A 20,549-nucleotide genomic window follows, 5' to 3' on the forward strand; every position below is an offset into this window, starting at 1 on the left:
TCCAGGCCTGGGCAACAGAGTGAGACTCTGTGGCAAAAAGAAAAAAAAAAAAAAAAAAAGTATGTTTAGATGTTAACCATAAAATCACAGTATCATTCTCTTTATGATTCGTCAATGTTACAATATTACAAATTTAAGCTAAGAACTAGTATACCATCTAGTTACTAAGCTAATAAAATATCTCTTTTTTGGGTTTTATAGATTGTGGTCTGTGCATAAGAATTTATTTGAAAATAGGACCCGTTAGTTTTAAAAAAAAGTTTGAGAACCATAAAAAAGAGTCCATCTCCCCATTTTACAGATGAGAAAAATGAGGCCCAAGGAGAGGAATCTGTAAATCCCAGACCCAGACGTCAGCAGAGCCATGACAGGTATCGAACATTCTCTCTCCAATTTCTATTTAATCTCCTGCTCCTCTCTCCTCAAAAAGCTCAGAAACAAGTTGGGATTTTAAAATCACTTCTCAAAAGAATACACAGAAGCTCTTTGATATGGCTGACCACAAAAATATATATTAAAAAAATTTAAAGATTAAATGAAATACCAACTCTTCAAATGGCGTGTGAACATGCTGGCCTAGGCCCAGCTCCCCTGGCCTGACCCTAGGTGTCCACAGCTCACGTGAGCTGCCCTGGGGACAGCCACCCCGAGGGCTCAGAGTAAACAGGTGGACAGCTCTCACCAACACAAGGGCCCTGGGCTGGCCGGCAGGGGTCAACGTCCACACCCCAGTTGCGCCACCAACTCACCGGCCACCTAAGGCCACCGACATGCATTTTGATCTGGATCTACAAAAAAATAGTAGAATGAACAGTGAGGGAAAAGGCCATTTTCTTTCTGAACAGGAAAGAGGGATGCCTAACAGAAGGAAAAGAGAGGAAGAATTAAAATAGCAGTAGTGACTACGAGAGCTGTGTTTATAAAGGGTTCTTTGGTGGCCTTGTAGAAACCTAGCACCTACCGGCTACTGGAGCTGTCTGCTTTCCCTGGGACCCGAGCACAACACTGGGCTCCGGCTCAGGCCGGATGAGTCTGGACACCTGGGGGGCTTGGCTCTGTGATGAGGGTCCTGTGTACCCTCTGCCCTGGGAGTGGCAGGAGGCTAAAACCACCTGAGGATGAGAAGGTACCTTTTAGACCTATATTGCTGAATTCTACAACCACCGGCTAAGAAAAACAGAACAGAAACTGCTGCCTGCTTTGCAGTTCAGAGAAATCATCCCCTTACCAAGGGCAAGTAGATAGTGGATAATCAGACAAGCTCGGGCTCACCCCCTCCTGTAGGTGTCCTTTCCCCTACAACCACCATTTCCGAAAAGGAAGCTCTCATTGACAAGGAACTACGGGCTTATCAGCTCTTTAATTTATCTGTGGGCTAGAGAACTTGGGGAACTCTTATCAAACAAGCAAAGCTGCAAGCAGTCAGCAAATAACTCCACATACCAGGGGCTGGGTTTGCTCTGCTCTCCTGGATGTCTCTGTGACTGCCCAGGTGGGCTCTGGGCAGCTCTGGCACCTGCCTCCTTGGCTTTTGCTCTGCTCCTGTTTCTATGTTTTATTAAGGAGGAGGCAGTGTGACAGAGCTTTGCAGGGCATTAATAAAGATAAGAGAGGCCATAGCTACCAGAGTTTTCGAAATCCCTCCCCTGGTTTCCCTGGCTGCAGGGCTGCGTGCACAGACACACACAACCACCGATGCAGGAACTATTACTGCCATCCGATTATTGTCATTGTAATGCCTATTCAACTCTCCCTTTGTAAGTTCCTAGAGGGCAGGGACCGTGTCTTGGGCCGCTTTTCATGAATTCATGCCTTCCTGCTTCCATTCACTCATCCTATAAACATTTATTGAGTGCAGCGCTCACTGTGCCTGCCTCAGCACCGACGACACAGAATACACATGGCGGCCTGTGTCCCCAGCAGCACAACCTGGCCCTGGCTGCCAGCCCTCATCTGTCCTTTTAGGAATGGGGCCCCCAAGCAGGGAACAGGCTGCATCAGCTGCGGCAGTCACAAGGCCACAAGGCAACAGGTGGCGTCATCTTCTTTCATCATCCTCATTTCCTCCAGACTTCTACAGGGTGCCCATATTCTCTATAACAAAAACAACAATGAAATAAATACCACTTTTTAAACCTACTATGTTAAACCTAAAATTCTACTTTTCTCAAACTTGGCTTCCCATTTGAATCACCCGGGAAACATTAAAATACCGATGTCTGAGTCCCACGTAGGGTGGATCTGACTTAACTGGCCTGGGCTTCAGGGTATTTACAAGCTCACCAAGGAGCTCTTACCTGTGGCCAAAGTTGAGAACCACCATTTGAACCCAAAACGGGGGACAGAAAGCTCTAGGCTAAAGAGCAAGAATTGTTCTTAGATTTGTATCTTTGTGGACCCACCCATGTATTTTGGACCCCAAAACTCTGCATGTCCCTGGCCTGAGCCTGCACTGAGACCTGCTTCCTGCACCTGAGACCCCACCTCACCACCTGCTCCCAGCCTGGGGATGCCTCGCTCTGCCTGTGCTCTCAGAACACACTGCGGTGCTCTGGTCCTGCTTAGGCGAAAGGTGTTCTTTCTTCCAGCTTCGCAAAGCCTGGCCGCTTCCACTCTCTGGACTCCAGGACCTCACTCCCCCACTGCCAGGAATGAAGCCGTCTCTTATGTCCCTCATTGCGGGGTACACACCACTCCTCCCTCCTGCCCTGCTCTGCCTGGTGGCAATGACTCTCTTTAGAAAGTGGGACCCCATTGAGGGAGACATCAGCCCTTGCAGCCATATGTGGCTCTTAGGAGATGTCAGGAGCACCTCTGGAGGGACCCACAAATCACTCTCAACAAACACAAGAGGGTGCACACCCTGGTCCTTGAAGTTCATTCCAAAGGACATGTGGACAAAGATGACCCGTGGAAAATGTAAATGAAAACCACAGTGAGATACCTTTTCACACCCACAAAATGGCCATGGTTTGTTTGTTTGTTTGTTTGTTTGCTTGCTTGTTTATTAAGGAATATAAGCGTTGGTGAGGATGTGGAGAAATTGGGACCCTTGTACATTGCTGGTAGTAATGTAAAATGGTGCAGCTTCCGTGGAGAACAGTTTGGCGATTCCTCAAAAAATTTAACAAAAATTACAAATGAGCCAGTAACTCCACTCCTGGGTATATACACAAAAGAACTGAAAACAGGGACTCAAACACATGCATGTACACACTTGTTTACAGCAGCGTTATTCGCAAAAGCCAAAGTGTAGAAACAACTCAAATATCAGATGAAAAGACACACTCATAGATACTACACACATGCACACACATTGTATTAATGCATCATGCATTTAATGTCAGATTACCTTACAAAACAGATAACTAAAGCCAAAATGGAAATTAAAGAATGAGATTAAAAATGTGAAGGAATTTCTCTTTTCTAGAGTCCCCAGAGGTGACCGCCAATCTGTCAGAATACTCCCACAACGGTTTCTCTTTGGCCGGAAATTTGGAGAGTTGAAACCTGAGGATGTTCCCCCATCCCCATCTTTGCTTTAATTCCTGGCTTCAAAGAAAATTTAAATTTAAGGACAACATTTGTTATGCTGCCGTTTTCACGTTGACTGCTTTGTTTTGCAAATTTCCTCTGGAAAGAAATCATGGGTACATGCATTCCTTCAATGAGGTCTGTCTGCTCTAAAGACAGAATTGAGTTTAGGACACGCCAAAGATAATGAGCAGACACAGAGGACCATCACACTGAGCTCTGGTAGGAGGACAAGGAATAGACTGACACGTTGTACCCGTCTCTAACCACAGAGAGGATTTCCCCTTTACAGTCACCGTATCTTGGAATCTCCTGCACGTCTAACTCAGTGTTTGCCCCTGGTTAAAACTAGCCCCTTGGGTAGATAAAGAAATGTGCGTCCTGAAAGTCCCAGGGAGTCCAAGATAAGGCAGCAAGGTGAGGTGGTGACTCAGGTGGTGACTGTGGCAGCAGCCTCAGGTCGCCTGTCTGCCAGGCAGGGATTTAAGGGTGTGTGTCAAGGACAGCTTGGAAGGCTGAGCGGATTCCTGTGGTTACCACTGCGAAGGTGTGTCTGAGATAGCCGGAACTACATTAACACTGTGACATCTAGAAAAAGAAAATGGGACATTTTACTCCTGAGGGTGACGGGGAGAAGTTGAGAGTCAGGAAAGGCAGAGCAGGGGAAAAAGAGAAATAAATTCTTAAAAGAGAATTTTGTTTTATTTTCTTAAAAAACAAAAAACTTTTTTTAAACAAAATGAAATCCGTGTATTGGTTTGGTTATCCTCTCAAACCTCTACTCTAAAATAAAATGGACAATTTTACAAAGAAATACACATGTTGGACCATTTGAAAATGCCCATATTTGACTGTTTTAAACCTATGAAAACTTTAAGTCCAAACGGTTCAACCTAACACATAACATAATCAGTGAACTCCTCAGAGTGGGAGATTTAGGCAGAAAATATTTCACTGAGGTATAAAAAGTATAACTGAGAAAAAAAGAGCAAGAGATAGAGGTTTCTAATTTAAGGACAACTAACCAAGAAAAAATAAAATCAACAATAGCTACATTTGAATGAATATTGAAATTCCTCTTAAAAGAAGATAAAATGAGGGAAAAATTAACCAAGCCAGTTAGGCTTTTACATACATGGTGCTATGGAAAGTAATGGATGGACAGACACAAAGCCATGGCCCCCTTTCAAAAATTTCTGGGGGCCACAAGCCACTTTGTAGGAGGACAAACCACAACCAAGAGAGTTGTGAAATTAACACAACAGGACGAGGAGATTTCACTTGCTGGGGAGACAGCAGACGTGCTGGATGGACTCAGGGTTCACACAAAGGCTCCTGTTTAGTGGGAACAGGTACAAGACAGATGGTTTGTTAAACATTGCCAGCATACTTGCGCAGTGCCGTTCAGCGGTCAGACCCTGGATAATGGTCACCGGGGCATTGTGTAGCAGTGCGTTGGCTAATTTCAGCCCAGCTAAAGCTATTGCTTATCTTTGTTGGTTTTGCAAAGATTAAGGCAGTTTCTCTACTTTGAATGCACCACAGCTGCCCCGGAAAGCATTCCTGAAGTTTTGTCTGAATTCCCACTGCTCAAAGGGGCCGGGCAGGAGTTGGCACATGCAAAGACTTGTTTGGCTCGTAGCTGAAGTTGCTTCCTCTCAACAGATCTGGACCACTTGTTACTCTTACTTCTGGGCAAAACAGAAGTTGCAGTGGCCTTCTCGGTGACTCCTTCCCTGTGCGGTTGAAAATGCATCTGCTGGGGATTTATATGTCCTAGATTTATACTTCCTATTAGGATTGATTCATTTGCTACTTTTGCGGAAAAGGGTAAACACCATTGTAAATTCCATCCGGTGAACCATGGGGAGGCGGTGGTTCCAATTAAACGTGTTTGCTTTCGGAAGGGGGCCCTTGGCTTCTTATCTTTATGTACAGAAGAAAATAGAGCTCGACCCGGCCTCTGCAGCCAATGGAGCCGCACCTGGCTCAGTCAGCTGTTAGGCCGCGTCTCTGCTGCCTGGGCTCCAACCTGCTCCTCTGAGTTATTGCAGACAAAGGGAGAGTGCCTGGTGGGTGAGGCAGAGGGACTCATCACCTGTGAGGCAGAAGGGACTGGCCCTGTGGTCCCGCCTACAGGCCCAAAGCACAGTGGGGGGATGGCCATTATCTGGTTATATCAGGAAAATGTGATGCCTTGATCAATTAAGTATTTCCAACAGTTCAGATGTCTTTATCTTCTTTTAGGGGTGGTGCATGTCTACCCCACCCCACTAAACAAGTGCTGTATTTACTTTAGGTAACCTCCGCTGCCTAAATTAGATCATTTCCAGCTATAAACTTAAGAAATTGCACCCAGAAGATAAGCCCTGAAATTAGCCTTGTTAGCTACATCTACAGAAGCAAAGAAGAAACAAAGTTGATCTCTCTCTCTCTCTCTTTCTCACACACACACACCGCTTTAGAACTAGGAAAATGATCCATCTTGCTGGCTCTGGGCCTCAGTGTCTCCACTTAGCATCGGGAATTTGTCTTGTGGAGTCAAATCAGGAGCCCTTAGTGAGCAGGTAAGTGCTGAGAATGTATCCCGAGGAAAAGAAAGCCATTTCCTTTCTAAAGAGCTGTCCATTTAGAAATTGGAAAATGGGAGAAACCAGTGGGAAGTGAAGCAATAAACTTTGTGTTACCATATTTTTGAAATGCAATAAAGAAGCAAAGCAGAGGCCGAGAAGTTCACCTGCAACTTCTTTATATCATTTAAAGAAACCGTACATCTATCTCCTCCAGTGCAAGGAATTGAAATCGTACTTCTACTCAGGCCATGGCACAGTGAGCTCACACAAGGCCCTTTCTGTTTCATCTTATTTTGCTACTTTCCCCTGGGTTCTCACGTACTCTGGCTCCCAAACCACTCACACAAGCACCTCCCCGAGTGGGTTTCACGTGCAGTGGGTTTTGGGATATGTCTGCAGGCATCCGTCTGGCAGTGGGACTGCTTTCTTTGACTCCATGTCAACTCCTTTCTTTTCGTTCCTCTAGTCCAGGATTGCTATTTTTCCTTGTGACATTGTCCATTTCATCTCATTTTTAAATGTGTTGGTGTGTAGAATTTCATAGCCACCTTTGTCCTCCCACTTCTGGTAGGATCATATTTTATTGGGGATTTTAGGCTATTTCATTAATTTTCCTTCTTACCTATTTTACATCCTTCCTTCTCCTTGCTTTGGTTTTATTCTGTTATTCTTTTTCTTTTTCCTCCTAGGTTCAGTTATGCAGTTGGTCTTTGCTTTTCAATATGTCTTGTTTGCTATTAATATATTCAAAATTATGCAAAATTTTAACTGCTACTTGAGTTATAGGTCATAAAGTTTAACACTTGACACTTATCTTTGTTCAGTTGTAAGTATTTTATAATTTCTTTTAAAATTTCCTCTTAACCACAATGATTATATAGCACATATTATTATTTTTTATGGGCCTAGGAGATGTCCGAAGCTTTTTTGTTGTTGTTACTGATTTCTTTATTTCATTATGATCAGAAAGCAAAATCTGCATATATTGATTATTTGGTTTTTATTAAAGTTTCCTTTCTTCCTTGAGAACTCAAATTGAATATTCTCTGTGGATGTAAGTTATATGTATACCGATTAGATCAGTGCTTCCAATAGCAATATAATGCTAGCCATATATATTATTTAATATTTTCTAATAGCCATATTAAAAAACTAAAAATGTACAGGTAAGACTAATTTTAGTAATATATTTTATTTAGTACAATATATCCAAAATTGCATAATTTCAACATATAATCAATATAAAAGTATTAGTGAGATACTTTACATTCTTTTTTCGGTATTAAGTATTAAAAACCTGGGGTGAACTTTACTCTTACAGCACATTTCAACATAAATATTAATACTAAACTTGCTTCAGATACATTTGATTTGTATTTAGATTTCAATTTAGAATCAAAAGAGGAGATTCACATATCCAAGTTGCTCCAAGCATACTTAAAAGTTTTCCAATACCTGAATCAAGCACTAGGTTTTTAAATCTAAATTTAAATGTATTAAAATTAAATAAAATTTTAAAATTCGCTTGCATTAGCCACATTTTAAGTGCTCAAGAGCTACACATGGCTATCAGCTACAGTATTGGACAACACAGCATTAAATCACGCTTATATTATTTCTCAAATATTCCAAATTATTGCTAATTATTGGCTCCTTGATCAGACAGTGATTATTTTAAAGACACATTAACATCCCTGTTACAATTGTCACATCTATGAGACTTTGCATTCTGAAGTTGTGTATGTTTTCACTTCCTGTTTATTTTTTTCTCTTTCTGGGACTCCTGCCCAATGCTTCTATTCTCCATGTTCTTAGTTCTACCATTCCCCTCTGTTTTCCCAAGGTCTTCTGAGATGCTTAGCCTGCCCTTCTGCTCACTGATATGTTCTTCCACTGTACCCATCCTGCTATTCAGTCCCTCGATTATACTCTTAATTTCAATAATTAACATTGTTTGTGGCAGTGTGTTCTCATTTGTGTTTCCTGATCCCTTTGAGAATATTTACTAAGCTTCCTTTATTTTGTGCTCTGCCTGACCAAACGTGCTGTGCCATCCAGTGGGATGGCTCCATTATGGGGCTGGCCCCAACCTTTTCATTTCCTGCTGAGTCCACATGCACTTGGGAACACCAGCCGCCCTGTCCGGACAGGTGTCCCTGGGAGGATGACCCCAGGCCCAGGCTTTCCCTGCCTCATAGTGAGGACAAGGCTAGGGCATGGCATCAAGGTGCAGGGGTCCCCTGATTACAGGGGGCTGGACCTCCCCAGAGTGACCCATGCTCTGTGCTAGGTGACTGAGCCACTCTAGAGAGTTCCTGGGGCTCTACTCTTTCTACAGCTGCTTCCTACGAAACCGTCCCCACCCAGCCCAGGTGGGAGCTGGGGCAGAGGGTGCTCAGGGGCCTGTCAGGGCCTCCTGTTGTCAGCTCTGCCCCCAGCCAATCCTGTGCCAGCACCAGGGGATGGCTTCCTGCCAAGGTGATGGGGCAAGCCCCTTCCCCTCACCAAGGAAATGTGGGAAAACAAAAGCACGTAACTGCAAAGACCTAGACAACCTCCCTTTTGGTATCTGGCCTTCTAGACCTGATTGTCATTTCTCAGATCCATTTTTGAAAATCAGCAGCCTTCTACCTCCCATCTGCATCTCACCACGTTTGACTTTAACAAAGTTATCCAACATCTCCATTTTGTTACTTCACCATCTTGCCAGGAAAAGCAAATCTCGGAAGATGCCATTTTAAAATGGATATAAAAGCGTTGGCAAAAATGTCCAACTATATATTACTGTATCATTTCACTCTGTTTCCTTAGACCATGACTTTCAACAAATTCTGGAAACTAGAAGTCAGAATCAGAGAGGTCTCACTAAGTGTTTTAACCTTCTGAAAACTTGTCAATGAAGTGGGGAAAATAAAGGTATCTCCCTCTTAGGGTTTGGGGAGAGTCAATAAAATAAAGCATGATAGGGCCCAGCACATAGTAAATCCTCATTAAAAAGGGCCACAGGCTCTCTGGGCCTCAGAGTCCTTTGACCACACTGGTTTGTTGAGGGGATTAAATGCACATGTGAAATGCCTAGCTCCATACTAGCTCGATAAATACCTCTCTGAACAAAATCTTAAGTGATCAATGCATCAGGTTTCTAAAGCCACTGATAGTATATGACCTGTCACAGTTGAGCTATGTTGCTCACAATTTGGCAATGAGCTTTACATATGGAAAAGTAGTATAATTGTTTGACTCAAGGCTATCAGGCAATTTGCTCTAGGTTCAAGGCCAGCAATCCTTCATAGAAGAACTATGCACACCTACAAATGGGTAGGAGGGAAAAGTCATCAGGGACTCTCTTCTCACATTGCTTCTCAACTTTAAAAATCATAGTGCCCCCAGGGCAACAGAGCATCTGACCTAGATAGGTACCTTCTTACACAAAAATAATAAAAGATCCCCAACTAGCCTAACTCAGGCCAACTGCAGGTCTGCAATCTAGTGATATATCCAATAGGCACCAAGTTCACGACAGTGCTTAGATGTGGTTGATAGTTAAACAGTCAGAATTAGAGTGATTAATAGGATTTATATTGGCTGACCTAAAAAGTAACTTATTTAAAGCACTGGAATTTAGAATATATTTCCAGTAACTCGTTTATTGCAAAAATAAGCAAACAAAACCAATCTTTCACCCAGAGCCTTTTCCTAAATTGGGAATTGCAGAGATTTGCACTGTCCGATATGATAGCAGAGGTGGCCGTTGGGCAGTTGAAGGTGACTGGTCCTAATTAAGATGTGCCATAAAGGTAAAATACACGCTATATTTTGATGAGTTAATATAAAAAAGAATGTAAAATAGGTCAATAATAGCTTTATACTGATTATAAACTCATAATTTATGGAAATATTAGGTTAAATAAAATATTGTTAAAATTAATTTCACTTTTTAATTTTTAATATCAGTTATATTTCGAGAGTTTGGCTGTATAAATCACTCTATCCTTATCAAATATTATCTGTCCAATGAAAAGGCAGTCTTAACCAGGATTTTAACAGGTGGCCACCTTTCTGAGGCATATCTTTTGCAAACAGTTCTGGACATCCAAGGTGACACTCAAGTCAAAGAAGTTGTACCCATTCTTCCATTTATCCCTTTGATGTTAAAATGACTGAGCGCCTTCTGTGTGTCAGGCTCTGTTTTCCCAGGACTCGTCGGTTCCCAGCAAATGTGAGGTTTAGCTTCTCATGTGCAGAGACAGCCAATAAGTAATAATAGGAAATAAGTGAATTTTAGAGTATGTTCAAAGCCAGTGAGTGCTATCGGGGAAAATAAATAAAGCAAGGAATGAGGGAGGTGTGGACAGGTGGATTATCGCTGTAAATTTGGTGTTTTCATTAAGACAGTGATGTTGGAGCATGACATGGAGAAGGTGAGAGTGTCAACAACACTGAAGAGAGAGCATTCTAGGTGAGTTGAGGCTGGTGGGGACAGAGCCAGTGAGCAAGGGAGAGAGGTGTAGGTGACCTCCGTGGGGTCGTGGGGCTGAGCATGCAGGAATTTTTAGTTAATTTCAGTGAAATGGGGGTGAAACTGGATAGTGTTGGGATGGGCATGGCTTAAACCACCTTACATCTTTAAAAGATGACGACCTGCTTTGCTGAAAATAGACTGTAGGTTGGCAGGATGGAAACGAGGAAACCAGCAGGAGAACCCTGCAGCTATCCAGGAGGAGGTGAGGGTGGATCTTGTGGGTAACATGGGGGTGGTAAAAAGTGGTAGGACCTTAGGTGTAGCTTTGAGAGAGAACTAAGAGGATGGATTCGAGAGAGAACTAAGAGGATGGATTCATGGATTGCATACATGGGTGTAAACGAAGGGAAGGGTCTGGAATGACTCCCAGCTTCGGGCTGAAGGACCTGGGAGGATGTAGATACTGAGCACCCACTTTCTGTGCCAGGCAGCATTTAGATAGGAAATACACAAATTTGTACTGTAAGAAATGTTCCCTGCACTGAAGGAGTTCACAGCAAAGTGCCAAAGAAAGACACATGAGTGTGAGAATATACTGCACCCACCTACCTGTGTGTAGGGACAGAGAGAATGACCACTCTAACATGGCTGTCAGGGACAGGCAAGGGAGGTTTCTATTAGGTTATCTGGTGATATTACAAATTTGTCAGACCCAAAAAGAAGTGAAGAGGCATTCTAAGGTTAAGGAATAGCATGTGCAAAGCCCAATGTTGACAAAGACGGTGGGTTATCTGGGGACTTGCAAGTAGAGAGTGGATGGTGGGTTGCTGGTGGGAGGAGGCCCAGCCTAGAGAGGGACTTAGAGCAGGGGCCCACTCACAAGGATGTGCCGAGTTACGGAGCCCAGACCTTCTCGTGGAGGCAGCTGTGAGCCATCAGAAGGTTTTGGGCAGGGATCTCTTTTACAGAATGTTTTATTTTTTTCCTTTGGGTAAATACCTAGTGGTGGGATTGCTGGATCAAACGGTAGTTCTATTTTTAGTTCTTTGAGGTATCTTCATGCTCCTTTCCATTGAGGTTGTGCTAGCCTGCACTTGAATGTTTATAGCAGCACAATTCACAATTGCAAAGATGTAGAAGCAACCCAAGTGCCCATCAATACATGAGTGGATTAATAAAATGTGGTATATGTATACCATGGAGTACTACTCAGCCATAAAAAAAGGGTGAACTAATACCTCTTGTATTAACCTGGATGGAGCTGGAGACTATTCTAAGTGAAGTATCACAAGAATGGAAAAGCAAACACCACATGTGCTCACTATTAAATTGAAACTAATCTATAAAAACTCATGTGCACATATGGAAATAACATTCATCAGAAATCAAGCAGGAGGGAGAAGGGAAGAAGGGATGGGTAAATTCATACCTAACGGGTACAATGCACACTATCTGGGGGATGGGAACACTTATAACCTTGACTCACACTGTACAAAAGCAATTTATGTAACCAAAACGTTTGTATCCCTGTAATATTCTGAAAATAAATAAATAAATGAAGGTATTAGCAGGGCAATATGTGTTTTTGAAGGATAAGTCATGTGGCTCTATCAAGAATAGATCTGAGAGAGGGTAACTTATAAATAGATGAAGGAGATAAAAGAGTTAGGAAGCTACTAAAATTGTCCAGTATTTCATTGAAGGTTTTAACTAAGAGAATTGGGAGTGAAGGAAGAATTAATCAGAGAGAGGTGATTTTTGAGGTATAATTCATAGAAATCGGTGACCAATTGAAAGATGATGGGTTTTCCAATATGGGAGAAGAATAAAAAATGGTTCTTCTGGTTGCTGATTTGGGAGCTGTCAGGGATGTTGTCATTAACTGAGATGGGAAAATAGGAGGGAGAGAAATGTGCTTCAAGCATGCTGAGTTTGAGTTATATCTCAGTTTGGATCCCCCAAAAGGTGACTCTGAAAGAAGGATTCACGTGTGAGAAGCTTGGTTGGAAGGTGACCGCAGGAAACATTGCCAGGACAGGAGGACACAAGCAAAGGAGGAAAGACAGGACCACAAGATTACATAGGTGACTGCTGCTGCCGCTGGGGCTCCATCCTGCTTGGGGACCTGGGGAGATGCCAAGACGCTGCCTCGATGTTCCTCCACCAGGGGGGAGGGAGCTGGGGTATTTATCCTCCATCCAGGGCGGCCCTGACTGCTGACTTTCTTTGATGCAGGCAGAAAGGCAGGTGCTGCAGGGAGGAAGCCCATGTGGGCTGCGAGTGAATGGAGAGGGAAATGCCGAGGGCTGTGTGAGGGGCGCCGAGAGCTGCAGCTAAAAGGTGCCTGTTGAGATGGATCTACACGTGGAGATGCCACAGGCAGAAGACTATTCAAATATGAAGTTCCAGTAAGAAGTCAAACAGGTGACAGTAACTTGAGGACTCTACCATGTTTGGGGAATATTAGCATAAGCCTTTCAAAATGGTTTATTTTCCAAAAATCCCTTGCAGCACAGACACCTCCGTCGTTCATAGTAACTGATCTGTGCCCATCTGCCTCTCCCCAGGAGCAGCAAGCTCGGTGAGGCTGACTTGAACTCAGGGCCATCTCTTCTCCCTCAATGAAATTCCACTGTAGTGGACAAGAAACCTTGTGATTTTATTCCGTCCTTTTCTGAGAGGATTGTTTTTCTAAGATTTCCTTTCTTAAAAGCAACCCCAATCTATTAAACAGGCTGGTGTTCCAGCGATGGGGTCCAGCTTTCTAAAGAGTGAAGAATAAATTCTGTTATGGACCAGAGTTAGGAACATTCCTGAATTTGAGTTGGAATTTTTGCTTTAGAAGAAAAACTCCAGAGACTGGATTATAGAAAAAAACAAAAGATAAAGAAAGTTGAGAAAAATCCTGTGTCCTTCATGGCAGGGGCCGGTGAGACAGGGGTTTGGAGATGGAGTATTGAGTGGAGATGAGCACTCCTGTATTGTCCGTTGGGTCATTTCTGTCCAACCCCACCTATCAACTGCTACCCTAGAACAGGACGTTTTCAAAGTATTTTAAACAAGCACATTAAATTCTCAGTCTTTCCATAAGAGCCCATATGTCTGAGAACGATCTTCTCAAGACTACAGGTAGAGCCTTGAAAACACCTTAGATGCTGGGCTAAGTTCTAGTTCCATCTTTATGCAATTAGCAGTGTGCCCTTGGGTGGGTCATTCGGCCTTTCAAGATCGTGGTTTCCTTATCTGTGCAGTGGTGATAAGACGGGCTCACAGATTTGTCAAGGTCGGATGGGGTAGGAAATGGGAAACGGCCATGAACACCAAAAAGCTCTTGAAAGTAGCAAAGATTTAGTCTAGAATGTCCCACTGCTATCTCAGCTCTGGATCATCCTTAACCTTCCTACAGCTCTGGTGGCACAGTGTAGGTGATGACCTCAGGCCCGCAGTGTGAAAGGCAGACAGTCCACTCATGGGGTCCCATGGCGTGTGGCCCAGAGGGACTCAGAAATGCTATAGGCCCCATTGGATTATGTCTTTCTAGAAAAGCTCTGGACCTTTGAGAGGCCCTGAACTCTAGTCCTGCTTGGACCTCTCACAAGTGTCCGGCCCTAAGTGGGTTACTTCACCCCTCGGTGCCTTGGTCACTGCACCTGGGAAGGGAGTGAATTGGACAGGGTTAACTCCTCAGCTCAATATTGCTGTGATTCTACACTTAAGACTCTGGACTCCACTAACCCACCTTCTATTTTTCTCGTCAACTAAGGAACAGAGGTGCTGGAAGCTTCGTGAGCCACTGTCTTCCCAGTGAGCACTCAGGAGCATGCAGGTGTGCTCAGTCCTGAGCACCCAACCCTGCCTTCCTCACCCACCTTTACCTCTCCCTCTTCTGCTGGTGAGCTCTGGAGGGGGCACAAGAAACAGGCATCTGATTGGGATGCCACTTCCCAATGTCAACAGGAGGTCCTTTAAACTCTGGTCAGCTTCATTTTCTTTTCTTTTCTTTTTTTTTTTTTTTGAGACAGAGTCTCACTCTGTTGCCTGGGCTAAAGTGCTGTGGTGTCAGCCTAGCTCACAGCAACCTCAAACTCCTGAGCTCAGGCAATCCTCCTGCCTCAGTCTCCCAAGTAGCTGGGACTACAGGCATGCGCCACCATGCCCGGTTAATTTTTCTATATATATTTTTAGCTATCCATATAATTTCTTTCTATTTTTAGTAGAGATGGGGGTCTCACTCTTGCTCAGGCTGGTCTCGAACTCCTGAACTCAAACAATCCGCCTGCCTCGGCCTCCCAGAGTGCTAGGATTACAGGCGTGAGCCACCGCGCCCAGCCCATTTTCAATTTAGGGTGAAATTCCAGAGTACAAAAGAAAGAAAATGGGTAATGAAGGTAGCCCAACTCACCTCGCAGTCCCTGAGGGCCCACAGCGGCCAGCTCTGTGCCAGACACTGGGAGGGAGTGAAGGACGTTGTACACTGTCTAGCAAAACAAAGCACATTTTAAAAATTCATGTCATTTAGGATGTGACTACCAGATTTGCACTCCCTCATTATGCTTTGCGTCACTCTGTCTTATATTTTAAGGCAAGTGTCCTCTACTACATGGACGCACCTCCCACCTTGGCCCAGGAAAGCATATGCCACGTAGAATGCTGGTGATTCCGGTAAGCTCTGTGAGTCAGGGACATATGGTGTCCCCAAGCTCTGTGTTTACTCTTGTACCTGGAGAGATTAGTCAGCCAGAGGCACAGAATTGGCCTGAATGCCATCTGGCCATTCCCTGAAGCAGGCTGGAGGTGACATTCAGCCCTGCATGCCTTGATAGCTAGGTGAGGGCCACCACCATCACCGTGAGGAGTGGGAATGTCCTCTCGTGTTGTGCCCACCGGCAGGCTGTCGTTTCCCACAGAACAAGGGCAGGATTGCATTCTGGAGAAGGAGGCTTGGCCCTCGGTGGCTGTGGCTCTCCTGTCCTCAGGCTGTGGTCTGGATTCCCTGGCCCTGCCATGCACACACCTCTTCCTGGCCCTGAGACACCAGTTTGCAAGGATCGCTCTTTTCCCCACTCATCTGGAGGCCCGGGGGACGCCCGTTTTATCGTCCTTGGTATTCTGTTTTAGAGCTGGTGCTTTGTAAGTGGAAAGATTCTGGACTTTGGCCCCACATCTGCCTGCTTTTCAGCTGTGTTCTTGAGGTCTTGGGTAACTTTTTCAACCTCCCTAAATCTCCCTTTCTTTGTCTGTTAAATGACAATCCTTATAGGGTTGTTGCCTGGGATTAATTTATCTGAGATAATCTATGTAAAGCGCCTGGATTTAGGGGAAATGCAATAAAAGTTAGTTCCCTTCCCCCTTGCCTTGGATTATATGGTTTTATTCCCTTCTGCCAGAGAACCCTGGGGAAAGGAAAGCTAGAGTGTAATTTGCTGTAATCCTAAGTGATGAAGTAAAGTTCCTATCAAAATAATTTTGATGTCCCATTGGCATGTCTGGGCCACAGAAATAATGACATGGTGAAAATTAAGTTGAAGCTATTGGATGAAGGAAAGAGTTTAGCTAGTCACAGGACAAAGAGAGCTAGACTGGCATTCAGGGAGCCTGGATTCTTGGCCACGAGGAGTGAAATCTCACCCAGCTCTCTGGGCAGCTGCTGGACTTTTGTGGGCCTGCAAGACGCGTGCTGTGGACAGGTCTGTCCGGTCTCCAGCATTCCACGCCCACTCCCTGGGGGCCTCTCATCCGTCAGACCCGGCTGTGGTTCCCAGCCCACCTGCCCCAGAAGGAGGCCAACTTGGCAACGGATTTTTTTCATTAATCCATAATATTTTACATATTTATTTTATGACCCATCCATACATCTAGCTTTTCCATCATTTATCTTGGGACAAGATAGTAAGTTACCAGTTGTGACATTCCAAATTATGAGGGCATCTCCATTGAATTTCCACTGGCCTAATGGGTACATTATAGGATTTGTATTTGTTTTATTTGTTATTTGTCATGTTGTCTTAAAAAAATTTTTTTAAATAATCAAATAAATCCTCTGCTTAGAATAACTGTCCATTCTGCAGCCCTGTCCCCCAGCCCATCCAAGCCCACAGTGCTATTCTCGCCACCCAACTTCCCCAGGCCTGTTCTGGGGAAACTGTGACAACATCTGACCAACCTCAGAGAAGTCGATGAGGGCTGGAAAGGTGGACTTCGTTCACCCACAGTGTTCCAATGAGTATTTTCAGGCTTAAGGAACTGACTGTCCAAAAATCAAATTCATTGATTTTTCCAAAGAGCAAGGACAAGCAGATGGCCTCCCCGATGGTTTTCCAGCACTTGCCCTTTATGCTTGATGTTGAACAGCTGCTCTTCTGGAGGCTGAAGAATGAAAAGAAAGGAAGGAAAAGCCGTGAGGTTGGCTGCTGCGGAATACGCAGAGAGCAGAAGGCGCCTTTCTGAAGAAAAAACCTGTCGGGTTGAAGAAGCTGTCTCTGAGGCCCTGTGCGCAGCCCTCCTGGGGAGCTCACTCGCCGGGCAGACCCTCTGCACAGACCCAGAGGGACTGGGATGTGTTTCCACACCAGCAAAGGATTCCCTTGCCCAGGACAGCTCTGTCCACGCAAAGCAAGAGTGGCTCCAGAGTCCAAAATTGAAACCAGGCTGGAGGAGTGCCAAATTGCATAAGCACAGCCTCTCCTTGCATGCAAGGTGGGAGCCGTGGTCTGGCTAAAAAAGAAAGGGCCACAGAGTTCCTGTGGTCATCTCACGGAACGGTTTAGAGACTCTGTGTCTTCATCCATAGGATGGAACGACAAGTTCTCTGCAGGCGATGGACCTCCAGGGAGTGTTAAGTGGGTTATCAGAGCAAGGACAGAAACAGTTCGCTTGCTCTTATGGAGGAGCAAAGAAAAGGAAGTTGAGGAAGCACAGCCTGTGAGATTTGGTGAAGGTTCCTTCACCTCAGGTCCCAGGGCACTTTGCCATGTCAGAAGAGGGCACAGAGTCTCACCTCTGGTTGTGTTCCTGAGCCGGAAGTCTGCATTCTCAGAGAGGGAAATTTAAATCTTGAACATTGAGCTGTTCTGGAGAAACCACCATTAATGGTGAAAACTCACATCTGAGCCATGCCCAGGTCTTTGGCCTTTGCTGGTCCCAGGCATGAGACTTGGGGAGGATGGTGTTGGGGAATCCTTTTCCAGGGTAAACCCCTTGCCCTCCAGAACTTCCAGAATTGTGGTTCAGCCATCATTTAGATTCTTCCCAGACTCTTATCTCCAGGGAAACAACCCAGCGCATGCTTACACCTACTTTCTGGGTTTATCTGCTGTACAAATTAGTCCTACTTTTCCAGATAAATTGTGTCTTTAGGAAAGTGTTGGAATTGAGTGGAGCTTTTGAACTCCTTTTGTAGCTAGTCTTTAATCCTTAGGTTGGCATGTACAATCACCGGGCTACCTATGACGAATGCTCCTGCCCTCCTGTCCTGCAAAGGTGCCAAGTCACAAATGCACAGCATCGGGGACCTGGAAGGGCCCACTGGACTGTGGTGACACATGCTCAGGGTTTCCTATAGTACAGTGGAACTTGTTAAGGAGAAAGGAAAAGGGGAGACATTTCTGTAAAAGTATGGCTTCGCTGAGAGCTCCGCACTATGATAATAGTGCCACCTCTCTTGCTGTGTGGCCTTACACAGCCCCCCTAACCTCTCTGTTCATTGTTTCATCACCTATAAATACACAAATGATATATGGTAACTCCTGCCTTGTCTATAACTTGAGGATTAGGATCAAGGAAGAAAATGGGCCTGATGACATTTTGAAAAATACTTAAGGCTATAAAATGTTATAATAATAAATTGCCATGATGATTATGTCCAAGAAGCACCAGCTGAAAGAAGACACACTTTTCTCTACTAGTTTTCTGCTCAGCATTTCAAAGATATGTTTGTGCTTAAAAGTCATCCCGAATTGGCATGTGCATGTGCCTTATCAAATTATTTCATCCGCTCTGTGTGTGTTTGAAAATGTTCATGAGAAAATATTGGGAGGAAAAAAAAAATAACCTTACCTGAAAACTGCAGTCTCACACATGGCTGGAGGCAATACATTTAGTAGGAGTCTCTGTTTTGAAAAATAAAGAAAGAAACAAACAAACTAATTAATAAAGGTAGCATTATCAAAATGTCAAACAAAGCCAAAAAAAGTCAAAAATTCTGACCCAGTAAAACATGCTATAGTCCAGGGATATTCATTTACATTGTTATTTATAATAGCACATCGTCCTCCAAAACCAGAGAAATGTTCCAATTTGTTATGGCAATTGCTGTCAGGAAATGCTCTGTACCCACTAAAACAATAGGTGAAAAGATGATAGACCTTATGCCTATTACAATGTTCAGTAAAACAAGCAACAGAGAGGCAAATTTTTATGTATTGATTACAATCATATCAAATAAAAAGGAAAACAGAAACACCCGAAATCCAAAAGTAGAAGCATCCAAAAATCATAGTGACAGGTAAGGGGTCTGGGATTACAGGAAGACGGTTACTTTTTTATACAAATTTTTCCTTTGATGTGGTTATACTATATTTCTTTTTTGAATGAAAAAAAGAAAAAAGTTTTTATTATTTTCATTTAGTGTCATTTGAAGCTTTTATACCCAGGGTCCGAAGCCTGGCACTGCTGGCAAGAACAACTTTGCTGTGAAAACCAACCTCGCTCGGTTGCCAAATGCATTGTTACACTGGGGCTGCAGCAATGACTTTGAACACAATAGTTGCCAGGTTAAAGAGTGCCCGCCGGGCAGCCCCTACCCAGCGCTGCTTCCAGCCCATTGTTGCTCCCAGCACTTCTGCAAGGAGCCTGCATCGCCAAGCTTTGAAGTTGGCTTCACACAGCCTATTTTCTCAGAGCATGAAGTTTCTATTGGAGATCACAGACTTGTGGGGGCAGAGAGGTGGAGAGGGGAACAAGATGTTTTGAAATGATCCCAAATCAAAATGATCCCATAGAAATGTGTCGGGAAGGGCTGGGGACCACCTGCTGAAGGCTGGGATATTGCAGACAAGGAAACTGAGACACAGGCGGGACATTTCTTTCAGAAATTGAGCCAGTGACAAGGTCCCCCAACCTTTGATGAACCTGCCTTTTTCTTCCACTTAAACTACCTTTCACAAAAGAGCCGTAAATTGCTCTTTGTTCCTGGGGCAGCAAAAGTCACGGTCACACCTCAGATGATCACAGCTAAAACTCCTGGTCTCTCACCTGGAGCTGGGCAAGACCGAGGAACTGTAGTTCAAGGGCGGCAGTGTCAAGTCTGCAAACCCAGAATTCTGCCTCTGCCTGCTGCCGGCTTGCCGATGACCTCAAATTTCCAGGGTCTCGGCTCAGGCCCCCATCTTCCCAGGGAGAGGTACTAGATACCCGTTTGGTTTCTGGAGAACCTTAGATTCATTCCAGGCTACTTAGCTCAGTGATTCAGCAACAATATTTCTTGCAGTCCTTCTATGTATAGGGAACTAAGGCGGTAAACAAAATCAGATATATTCTGACCCTCAAGGAATTCAGTGGCATAGCCACGTAGATATGCAATGGTAATGACTAATATTTATCAGGTATTTACTACTTGCCAAACACTATTCTATAGGCATGACTCTAAATCAACTCATTTAATCCCCACAAAATCTCTCCGACCTGGGCATTAATATGTGCATTTTATAGATAAGGAAACTGAGGCACAGGGAGACAAGAACAGGCAGTCTGGCTCTAGCCCCTGGGATCCTAACCACCACTCCCCACTGCAGAATTTTTCTCAATAGAAGAACAAAACCTCTTTCTGTAATCCTAGTGCCCGATCTCAATCACAGTGATGTGCTGCGTGCTTTTTCCTTCAGCTTTTTTGCACATATTTAACAATCAAAATAATAAAACGTATCATAATTTGTCTCCCATTTTTTTGTGTCACTTAAACTTATAGCAGGCACAACATTGCC

At 44.2% G+C, this 20,549-nt stretch overlaps 1 long non-coding RNA gene across 5 annotated transcripts in view; it reads right to left on the bottom strand.

The window, feature by feature from the left end:
* Window positions 1-460: 460 nt before the first annotated feature.
* The window catches only part of LOC138400915 (uncharacterized), a 62,236-nt gene continuing 42,147 nt past the window's right edge, over window positions 461-20,549 (bottom strand). Inside the window, exons 3-6 of one of the 5 annotated variants that reach the window (XR_011236393.1) lie at window positions 18,625-18,677; window positions 16,733-16,935; window positions 14,972-15,047; window positions 461-2,094 (exon numbers count right to left, since the gene is read on the bottom strand). This is a non-coding gene — a long non-coding RNA (uncharacterized lncRNA). Of the gene's footprint in view, window positions 2,095-3,037; window positions 4,123-14,971; window positions 15,048-16,732; window positions 16,936-18,624; window positions 18,678-20,549 lie in introns of those variants that run through there. The other 4 variants (XR_011236394.1, XR_011236395.1, XR_011236392.1 and 1 more) reach the window with 4 other exon arrangements.

This window comes from Eulemur rufifrons, chromosome 20 (assembly GCF_041146395.1).
Source record: "Eulemur rufifrons isolate Redbay chromosome 20, OSU_ERuf_1, whole genome shotgun sequence".
Classification (NCBI taxonomy): Eukaryota; Metazoa; Chordata; class Mammalia; order Primates; family Lemuridae; genus Eulemur; species Eulemur rufifrons.